We start from the raw sequence: 11,426 nt of genomic DNA, 5'->3' as shown, positions 1-11,426 counted from the left end.
CAAGAATTGCCGAATCTCGGTTGGCGTCTTTGGCGTTTCCCAATCTTTGATCGCCTCGATCTTGGTTGGATCCACGTGGATTCCATCTCCATTTACCACGTGCCCAAGGAATTGCACTTCTCGTAGCCAAAACTCGCACTTAGAGAATTTGGCGTATAGCTGTTCCTTCTTTAGCAGCTCTAGAATAGCTCTTAAGTGCTGCTCGTGCTCAGCCTTCGTCTTTGAATAAATCAAAATATCATCGATGAATACAATCACGAACTTATCCAAGTACGGCTTACAAACTCGATTCATCAAATCCATGAACACTGCAGGTGCGTTTGTCAAACCAAACGGCATAACGAGAAACTCGTAGTGTCCATATCGGGTTCTGAAGGCTGTCTTCGGGATACTCTCCTCCTGTATCCGTAGCTGATGGTATCCAGATCGAAGATCGATCTTTGAATAAAAGCTTGAACCTTGAAGTTGGTCAAACAGATCATCGATTCTTGGCAGGGGATACCTATTCTTGATCGTCAGCTTGTTCAACTCTCTGTAGTCAATACACATACGGAAACTACCGTCCTTCTTCTTGACAAACAAAACTGGAGCTCCCCAAGGCGAGAAGCTCGGTCGGATAAATCCCTTGTCTAACAACTCTTGAAGTTGTGTCGACAGTTCCTGCATCTCAGACGGAGCAAGTCTGTATGGTGCCTTAGCCACAGGCGCGGCGCCTGGAACTAAGTCAATGCGGAATTCCACTTGCCTTTGTGGCGGCAAGCCAGGCAAATCTTCTGGGAAGACTTCTGGGTATTCCCTCACGACTGGGATGTCTTCGATCTTTGGCTCAGCAGCCTTCTTATCTACAATGTGGGGCAGAAAGGCAGCACATCCCTTCTACAAACACTTTCTTGCCTTCAGGCAGCTAATAATCCTCAACGGCGTCTCACGCTTCTCTCCGTGAACAACAATGGTCTCACCATCATCGGTCGGGATACGAACGACCTTCTCATGACAAACTATCTCGGCCTTGTTACTCGATAACCAATCCATCCCTACTACCACGTCGAAGCTTCCCAACTGGACTGGTAGTAGATCTAGAGCGAATTCGCGTTCTCCCAACTCGATTACGCAACCTCGAATCACCTCATTAGCTTCTACTAACTTCCCATTCGCCAATTCAATCGAGTACGGAATATCTAACTTACTAGCGGCTAAACCAAGCATATTGTTAAATTCTAACGACACGAAGCTATAATCGGCGCCAGTATCAAATAGAACGGATGCATAGCGTTGGTTTACAGGGAACGTACCAGTGACAACATTGGGATCCTGGCGCACTTCCCTTGCTTCTATGTTGAAAACCCTTCCGCGGGCTTGGTTCAATTCCGGGCAATTCCTCTTGTAATGCCCAATATCACCGCAGTTGAAACATCTGGGCCTCTGCCCGTTTCCACCATTGTTTCCCGCTTGGTTGTTTCTCTGATTACGATTCATGGCGCCCGCTTGGTTTGCATTATTGACCCGATTCCCATCACCTCCATTATCTCCTTGTGGGCGGTTCCCAGTACCACCACGGTTATTTCTATTCCCAAATCCTCCTTGGCCTCCCCGGCCAACATTAGCCCAACAAGAATCCTTCGAATGGCCAGTCTTTCCACAAGCTTCACATACTTTTAGCCCGCAACGACCAGAGTGATGTCGTTGGCATGAGTTGCACTTGGGATGTGTACCCATATATCCCTTACCTTTCCTTCTACCACCAGCTGTATCCTGAGCTGGCGCGTTCTGCTCTCCTTTCTTAACCACCACCCCGGTGCCCTGCTTGAAGTTTGAAAACTTCCGCTTTTTTCCTCCAGATGACTCCACATGAGTCTCCTTCTTCTTTGGCTCAACTTCATCAAACTTGTTCAAACGAATTGGCTCCTCGGTGAGTGCCACGCTCAAATCAATGGCTTCAGTGGTAGTCGCAGGTTTGGAGGAGGTCACCATGCTTATGATTTGAGGAGCTAATCCCCAAATGAAGCGTTCAATTCTCTTGAACTCAGGAGTGACCATGTAAGGTACCACATGCGACAAGTCGTGGAATCTCTGAACATACTCTGCTATCTTAGGACCTTCCATTTTCAAATGCCAGAACTCGGTCTCCAATCTCTGAATTTCGGCGCGAGAACAGTACTTTTTGCGCATGAGTTCCTTCAATTCGGTCCATGTCAGCGCGTAAGCAGCAGCTTCGCCAAGTGTCTGTACTTGCAAGTTCCACCAGGATAGGGCTCCATCCAAAAATAGCCCAGAGATATAAGTGACTTGCTGATCCAATGCGCATTTGCTCATGCGAAGAACGGATTCTGTTTTCTCAGCCCAGCGGACAAAAGCGACGGCACCTCCTGTGCCATCAAAGTTTACGGGCTTGCAGTCCAAGAACTGCTTGTAGGTGCACCCTGCACATACATTATAACATACATTTGGCATTAGCATTCTCGCTAAGGAAATCCATTTAAGTCATGGAATGTCTTAATGACTTAGGGTTACCATGAGGTGGATTGTTATTGTTGCCAGTGTTGCCAGAGTTGCTTCCACTCATTCCTCCTTGAGAGGCAACATATTGAGCAATAGCAGCAGCAATGACTTGCTACAGTTCAGCCTGAGTCGTAGGCATTTGCTGTTGTTGACGTCTTGGCGGCATCTTCTAAAGATGTGTTTACGTTGATCAGGCCATAGTGAAGCGTACGTATATAGTAATAGTAATAGCACATAACATCTCATGTTATCAATATATCACAAATACCAATCACACAACATCCCATGTCATAAAATTATACACACAACATCCCATGTCATAAAAATATACACACAACATCCCATGTCATAATAATGTAAACAAGCAATCAAGCGAATCAAATATGATGAGAATATTGCGATTGCCATATATATCGAGACCACAACGTAAGTGTATCAGTACATCACTGTGTCATACAATCATCAATCAACTAGGGGCTACATCACCCTTGTCCAAAAGCTATATCAAATCAGTGTCAAATACATCAAATACATCAAGTATGTGTCAAAAGTCAGTATCATCATGTAGTCTCCAAAATGATATGCAACCAAAAGCAATCGCGGTCCTCTCACCAACGTCTACACAAGCAGTACTGATGAGCTCTATACAGATGGCGGTGGAGGAGGGGGAAAGTAAGTGTAAAGCAAGCGACGTAACTGGAGCCAGTCCTCCTCCATAGCTCGCTGAGTACGGATGACAGAAGCAACCTGCTGCTCTAGTGTAATGAGGCGAGCAGCATAATCTGGGGGTAATGATCGACATGGCTGAAGAGGAGAGTGTATCTGACCATGGCATGAACATGGTGGCAGCTGAGCTCTCTCAAGCTCCTGGAGACGTTGCGTATGTGACTCGTGCTGATAAACGAAGGACATCAAAACGTCCTCTATAGTGTGTCCCACATGAAATGGATGGTAAGGATCAGTAGGTGGCATGACTGGTGGTGTCGACCAAAGCAAAGGCTCACTGGTGGGGTCAAACGGTGCCACATGAAACGGTGAAGTAGAGGGTGGAACAGATGACATCTGGGGTATGAAGGGGATAGACATCGGTACGTGCCCAAAAGGATGGGCTGAAGAACCCTCTCCAGGCCTCGCTGGAGGTACAAACTGAGGAACCTGAAAAAAAAAATCAATATGTCGTGTAACAGGGATCTGAGGGGGCAAAGGTGGAACATCCTCATCAGCAGGTATCCAACCGTGCTGTGCATGCTCATCCGGTGGATCCATGTGGTCTGCAAACAGTGCGTGCTCAGGCTCAAGTGGAACGGGATCAAATGGGGGAGCAACTACAGGGTGAACCGGTGCAACGTAATCAACAGGATGGTCAACTGGTATATCAGCAACAAAAGGTGGAGGAACAACAGGATCGACAGCAACAACATGATCACCCTCCAGATGATCATCGACAGGCGGGTCAGCTAGAACAGGCTCAACTGGGATGCCAGCATGTACGGGGTCATGCTCGGGCATAGGGTCTAGAGCAGCTGCCTGCTCAGGAGCCAAGGCAGGCTCATGGTCATCAAAAGCCATCTCGAAATCAAACTCGGGATCAATAGGATCAACTGGATCAGCGGGATCCTCCATAGGCTGGTCCATCGGGATAAACTCAATATCATGATCCGGGTCGAATCCCGGAGGAAAGATGGGATCAGAATCCTCTATGTCATCATGGTCAAATGCAAAGCTAGGAATGGGTGCAGCAGAGGATGCCTGGTCAGGATCCGAATCGTGTGCAAAGTGCTGTGCGCTCACCTCGTCAGAAGGTGCGGATGCCACAGACTCAAAGGAGTCTGGGACCGGTGAATGTGCGGGTGAGTCCTCGGCAGGAGCATCAGCGATCATCAGAAGATCGCCAGCAGGAAGTAGGGCTGCGTCCGGGATCTCATCCTGGATAGGCTCATCCTCAAACAGATCGATATCGCCGTCAGCCTCGGCGTCAAGAAGTAAGTCATATGCTGGATAAACGGCTAAAGGTATAGGAGCCGGAATCACTACTAGAGGTAGGTACTCAGTAGGAGGGTCATCTGCAGGCTCATCAGCACCCTCGGGTAGTGCGAAGGGCTGGAAATCGTCATCGTCCGTGCTGGTAAAATCAGATGTATACACCTCATGCTCCGAAGATGGGAGGTCATCAGATACGATAGGTCTGGGTCCGGTGGTGTCCGAGTCACCAGTACCGGCTGAGTCCATGAGTCTGTAACATAGACACAAGTATGCACAAATAATCAGTCATACAATCAAATAATCACATAAGTTACCAAGTAAGATATCACATAATTCTCCTAGTCCCACTAGCCTCCCAGCCTCCCAGACTGTTCTTCCTAGTCCCACTAGCCAATTCTCCCAGCCTCCCAGACTGACTCCCTAGTCCCACTAGCCAATTCTCCCAGCCTCCCAGACTGACTCCCTAGTCCCACTAGACAACTACCTTGATCTATTAGATCGAGCCTCGGCCTCCCAGACCGAGCCTCAGCCCCCCAGACTGAGCCTAAAAATAATAAATAAAATGTGCTCAACATTTGTTTGTAAAAAGGTTTTGGATCTGGACTTAAGTGGTATGCAGTAAAAATGTTTTCGTGAGAGCCCTAGTGATCATAGTCTAGACTCGAGAAGGAATCCTAGTTCGCTATGATCAGAGCTCTGATACCAAGCTGTCACACCCTGGCTTTGCGGAAGCGTGGTTAATTTGGTGTGACTTCTTAATACCATAGCTTAATCACAACAAAGCTATATGAATTAAAACATGCAAGAATCATCCATTAAGTTAAAAACGAAAATACCATAACATTGTTTTAACGGGAAACACCCTAACAGCCATAATCTTGTTCAACAAACATTACAACTTAAACATAACATAAACTCAGTTTAAGGACTGTGACTTGTCCAGGAAAGAGTCACATTCCCTAAACCCTGGATGACCTTGGAAACTAGTGCAGCGGGAAAACGTGCCATACCGTGCCAGATCTTTTAATTCCCTGAAATACATGTAAGTTGAAAAATCAACAATAATGTTGAGCGAGTTCATGTGTAAGTGAGTAAATAAACCTTTGTATTTATCAAAAATCCTGGTATGTAGCAAATAAGGAAAAAGAGATCACCAATGGTTTGCAAGGCCATTGATATGTGTGAAGTGCAAGTAGGAAGACTCAAACCTAGCGGATTTTGCGTTGGGCACAAAGTCACCCCGAGGTCCGTTATGCTGGGCCTGGGGCTGGGCTCGCTACACCCAGATAGATCTACCGCTACTGTCCCTCGGTCCTACAATGAGGATTAATGGCCTCAAGTTGCGCCTACCCACTCACATGATCTAAGTAGTAACCCTCCTTACGCTAACCATACCATGTATAAAGTACTCGTAAATAGTAACATGTATTTCACCCCCGTAGTTTAGAAAACTGAAAACAGTTAAGAGAAAAGGGGGACATGAACTCACTGTCAGTGCGTCTCTACCAAGTACTCCGAATGGGTCAGCTGCGCGACGACCTACATGTACTAATTCTATTAGACGGATGGCCGTGCCTTAGCTTTATAGTTTAGGTTTTTGGGAAATAGTTAGACAACTATTCCGTGTTTATATTTTGCATGTACTTGGTAGTTAATCTCCTTCCCAAGGATGGGGGATTTAATACATGTGCGTTCAAATTATAATATTAAGTCTCACTTAATATATCTTCATTTCTAATTCCAAATATAAATATTTTTCTCAAAAATATTATATTTCCACTTCACATAATTTTCCAAAAATAATACGTTGATAAAATACGCGTTCATAATTATTTCCGTATAATGCGTAAGTTACGTTTTCGTAATCGTGTGGTAATAATAATTACCGTTGTAACTTATATGTTTATCGTGAAAGCGTTTGTATTATTTTGGATTCGTCAACGTTTGTAAATATTATTTTTACCCTAAAAATAATATTTGTGTATTTTCACAAAATAATCATAAACAGTGTTGTGAAAAATATATTTACCAAATATATATTTATCACGTTTAATTTTGTGAAAATCCCACCTCCGAATATTTGTAAATAAAGTCATGGCGAAATATGTTTTGAAAACATATCAAAAATAATTCTAACACTTGTAAATAATTCTAAGTGTTATGTTTTTAGAAAAATTTCGCCAGAGTTTCCCCTGTAACCGGAGGTGGCCACGCTTTCAAGCGTATCATTTTCTTTTACAAAATCATTTCAACAACTTCTTGATTCAATCAAACAATTTCTGACACATCAAACTAGTCGACAAGTATGTAAATCGCATGTTCACATGAACTTGTAGTTTTTCCGAAAACTGTAGTGTAGATCCCGTTATATTTGGTGGATCTTTATATAGAGTAGCTTAATCTCGTAAAAACCTCGTTTTTAGAATAAATCCATCTTTACAACTTCCCGTCATCTTTCACAAAGATTGTTATTTTGTCGAAACTTTTCATTTCACAAGTGTTTATACACTTGTGGTTTGTAAAAAATCATACTTGTTAGTGTGTTATTCGACTTTTAGAAAGCATGATTTTCTCGACACTTGGTCCTTTGAAAATACCACTTGCAGATATGTAGATCTGCTAGTTTTAAACACTATTTTACAAGTAAAAATACTTTTACACAAGTTCATGTTTCTCGTGTGGTAGAGTTTCACCTTTTAACCCTTGTACCGTCCGAAACAAGCTTATGTCAAGATCCATGATCTTAACCAAACCGGGTTAAATGGTGATCCGAGCTACCACAACGTAGATCGGGCCTAAATAATCACAACTTAAAAATACTACAACTTTTACACAATTATTAAGCTTTTAACCAACAAGATTCATGTATTTAGTAGACTTTAAAGATTCAAAATGCAAGTTTCCGAGTTTTAACCGTTACAAATCTTATTAACCACCTTAGATTAGTTCGAGAGGGTGTTTTAAGTGTTATACCTCTAGCTCGGGGCTAGGGAAGAATCTATGCGAAGAAGTGGTGGATAAAAGCAAGATAACGAGGTCCTTCGCCTTCCGTTAGCTCCAAGACTCCTTATGCGTGACCCGAAAGACTTGTGTAACCTTGGAATGAATGGATCAAGAGCCAAAAATGGGTGGGTGCCAAGGGGGGTGTTCGGCCGTAGCTATGGAGGCAAGAGAGAGAGAGTTTTGGTTGTGATGAATTGTGTGAATGAACTCTCATGCAATCACAAGGTATTTATAGATAAAAGCAAGTCCCTTAATCCTTTGGTTACTATGTCTTCAAGATATTAGGCAACAAACAATTAAATAATCAAGATGTGTACCATGGTGTTTCCCCCTAGTTGGGGCCGGTTACATGAGGGGGGGGGGTCTAGTTCGATTCCAACAAGTTTAGTTGGATTAAAGTTTAGTTAAGTAGGTTAGATTTAGGGGTTAACTCGGTTAGTGGTGTGATGTGTTCTATAGCGGGTGTTAGAGTATTCAGGGACCCTAACTGGCTCGGAAAAAGACCAATATTGTTAATGTCAATATTTTCATGCTCCGGGTATAGTCCGGTTGTTCAGTTGGATAGAAATCCGTTAAAGTGCTTAAATAAGCTTTAAAGTGTCGTTAATAATATTTTTAGTGACACAACTTATTTCTCAAAGTGTCAGGAATATTTTCCTCATGTTTTGGCACTTTATTAGTTAGCAAGAAGCTAGTATGTTAATAAAAGTGTTGTGGCTTGTGCTTAGAGTACGTTTTAGGCACATCCAGTCATTATATCTTATTCCTAGAGACGCAGTTCTACAACCCTTGTATCCCTACACTCACTATGGGTGCAGTAAAATATTTCTGGCTCATACAGGCCTTAGAGGCAGTGTCTGCCTGATGCTGGCTTTGTCAGCACGTTCAATAGGTTATCCGTTCTAATGCTACTGTGCTTTTGTGCATCATGTTTGTCACTAGAGTACAGCATGTAAATAATGTAGTGACAGTATGTAAAGTATGATGCAGGAATATACAAGTACTAGAAATCAAGTAGCAGTTCATCAGCAATTTCAGTTAAGCACAGTAATTAAGCAGCAATTAATTATTAATTAAGTCGTACGTATACCTGGTTTAGTGAGGGTTGTCACATTATGAACATGTAAATAGGTCAGCCATTTGTTAGGGAAAATTGTTTTAATGTTCATCTAGTGTAGCCTTAAACTATTATAAGCTACTAGAACAGTGATGATCCTCAAAGAAAACTTTGATAATTTATCTCTTCCTAAGTATAACCTTTGACAATCAATCATGTTTCTTAGTGTCTTAACGTTTGTATCAGGATTTGGTTTAGTTATGAACACTCTTAGGTAATTCAATCAAATCCCAAACGTTATACGAACACATAAAATCAGTTTTACTAGAAAAATGTTTTATTCCATTTAGAAGATTGATTGACACTAATGGCTTAATTCGAAGAGATAGGATTAGTAAACATTTCCAAAATCCATTTCAACTTCAGTTAGGGAGGTTATGTAATCATCAAAGTTAGTAGGTTTTTTGTGACAACTCGTATTTCGAACCTATCTTTGTGTAACACTCGTGAACATGATACGACTATATGAACTTGAATGATTAATTGGATGTTATGATTGTATGCTTTGTGTATTAAATGTTTATGTTAATCGAGCCCAAACCGCACAACTCCCACACGATCGCACAAGCCCATTCGGGCCTTATTCTTTGCACACGGATCAACGGGCAGCCCAAGAGAGGGTTCGGCCCACTCCTCTTTTACGCGAACAAGCACCCATGTTGTGGGGTTGCTTCTCATTTGTTACAAAACACACAAGTTACACCAAACCCTAAATTTCCCCTCTTTCTCTCTCGTTTTGCTTTGGAACCCGACGGCCATCACCTCCCATCTCTCGAGGATATTCCCTTGTTCGGATCACCTATCTCTACTTTCATCCGGTTAGTGTTTTATTATTAGTTGATTTATGTTATGTGATTACACATGTCCTAGATGATACATGATTGTTGATGATGTAAACTGCTAATATTGATGTCTTGAAAATCGGCTCACATAGGTATTCGATAATGTTAATATGATTCGGAACTTCATGATGTTAGGCAAGGATTGAATGAATATATTACTCGGCTGAGATGTGATATGTTCCTGTTCGAATGCATTATGATTGTTTGCATGCTAGTTATATAGTTAAGTGTTGTGATTATGGTACATATGTTTTGATTGTGTCTAGGGTTCATATGAATTGATGTTAAAAATCCTTGCTTTGATCGATTATTGGATAATCAAAAACTGTTGATTTTGTGAGTTCTAAATTGCAAGTTTGGTAACCATTGGAATAGATAATGGTTGACTGTTGACTAAATTGAATAAGGAAACAATATAACCGATTAGCATAATTGGCGGATAATAAAACAAATCGCACAAGATTGTCCAGTCGTACAAGCTTGACTGGATCACACAAGATTAAAACAAACGGTTTCGGGTCGCACAAGCTTTGGGCTTATTCACATGTTGGGCCGGGGTGTTTAGTGGGTTATGTTAGTGAGTCACACAATATGTTGGGCCGGGTACATTTGGGCTTATAATTCAAACGCACAAGTATGATTACGTTATGCTCTTGACTGTTAACGTGTAATACGTGTTTGCTATGATTCATACGTGCATTACTTGAAGTCAAAACCTGACTTGTATGGTAACCCTGTTAGGACGTGGTTGATCACTCTTAGTTCAAGAAACCTTTTTGTGTATCTGCCGAGCAAACCAAGGTGAGTTCACACAGCCAAGGCATGGGATTCCCGGGTGGGAATTGGGTTGGAAGATTTGAATTGAATAATTACTCGTACTTACGCCATTGCTAGACTATAGACCATCGTCCTCAGGTTAGTCAGGACACTTATGTAAAACCTACGTAAACTAGTATCTACCATTGTCTCCCGGGTCGGGAGGACACTTACGTAAAACCTACGTAAACTCATACCTACTACTGTCTTCCGGGTCGGAAGGACACTTACGTAAATCCTACGTAAACCCCACACGTACCACTGTCCTCGGGGAAGGGCACTCACGTAAATCCTACGTGACCTTGTACGTATTCCTGTTCTCGGATTAAGAAGAACATATGGTTGCAAATAGTCTAGTAAGTATAAATATGGGAAGCCCCCATTAGTAAGGATAAATATGGGAAACCCCCATTAGTAACAAATATAATCATGGGAAACCCCCACTATTAGTACATACATACATGGGAAGCCCCCACTAAATGAATATACGATTGCTATTTTGAACTTACTTTCTATGAACTCGCTCAACTAGTTGTTGACTCTCTGCTGCATGCCTTGCAGGACCTTAGGTACATATGGAGCTTGCACAGGGAGGAGCAGGTCGTTGTGGGACATGGATCGTGGTTGCCATGTTAACATTTAAACATTGAACTTATGATTTACATTGGGTTTACATACTTATGCTTCCGCTACTCAAATTATGTTTTGTTAAACACCAGTTATATTGTGACGGGTTGTTTTGATTACTTTTAATATTTAAATGCTATGTTCAATATGATTGGTGGCTTGATCCTGGTCATGTCATGCCTCCAAGCGGTGGTACTCCGCGTGTGGATTTTGGGGGTGTAACAGATTTTAGGGCTGGCAGCTGGTAACACCACCCCTTGGAACGATTTTAAGGAACTGATCAAGCGAGAATACTGCACGCGTGATTACATCCACAAGTTGGAAGTGGAGCTTTATCACCTGAAGATGACAGGGTCGGAAATCGAGGCTTACACGAAACGGTCGAACGAACTGGCTATCTTGTGTCCAACTATGGTGGACCCTCCAATTAAGCGCATTGAGTTGTACCTCAAAGGTCTAGCGCCAGAAATCCAGAGCCACGTGACATCGGCTAATCTCGACAACATCCAGGATATTCAGCGACTCGCTCATCGTCTTAC

Source organism: Helianthus annuus, chromosome 2, assembly GCF_002127325.2.
Source record: "Helianthus annuus cultivar XRQ/B chromosome 2, HanXRQr2.0-SUNRISE, whole genome shotgun sequence".
NCBI lineage: Eukaryota > Viridiplantae > Streptophyta > Magnoliopsida > Asterales > Asteraceae > Helianthus > Helianthus annuus.
Note: the sequence above shows the minus strand (reverse complement) of the source record.